Genomic DNA, 211 nt, shown 5'->3' on the forward strand with positions numbered 1-211 from the left:
ATACTCGATCGAGTACCCAAAAACACGATTCTGATTATAAAAACGTCAAATACCCACTCGATCGAGTCAGACCCACTCGACCGAGTACCTCACCTACTCGATTGAGTGCCCCTACTCGATCGAGTCATGCCGACTCGTATATACTACCCGCATGTTAGCTCTCATAACCCAACATATTATACAACTTTATAAACTCAACATTATAATCTAA

This window comes from Silene latifolia, chromosome 5 (assembly GCF_048544455.1).
Source record: "Silene latifolia isolate original U9 population chromosome 5, ASM4854445v1, whole genome shotgun sequence".
In the NCBI taxonomy this organism is placed as follows: domain Eukaryota; kingdom Viridiplantae; phylum Streptophyta; class Magnoliopsida; order Caryophyllales; family Caryophyllaceae; genus Silene; species Silene latifolia.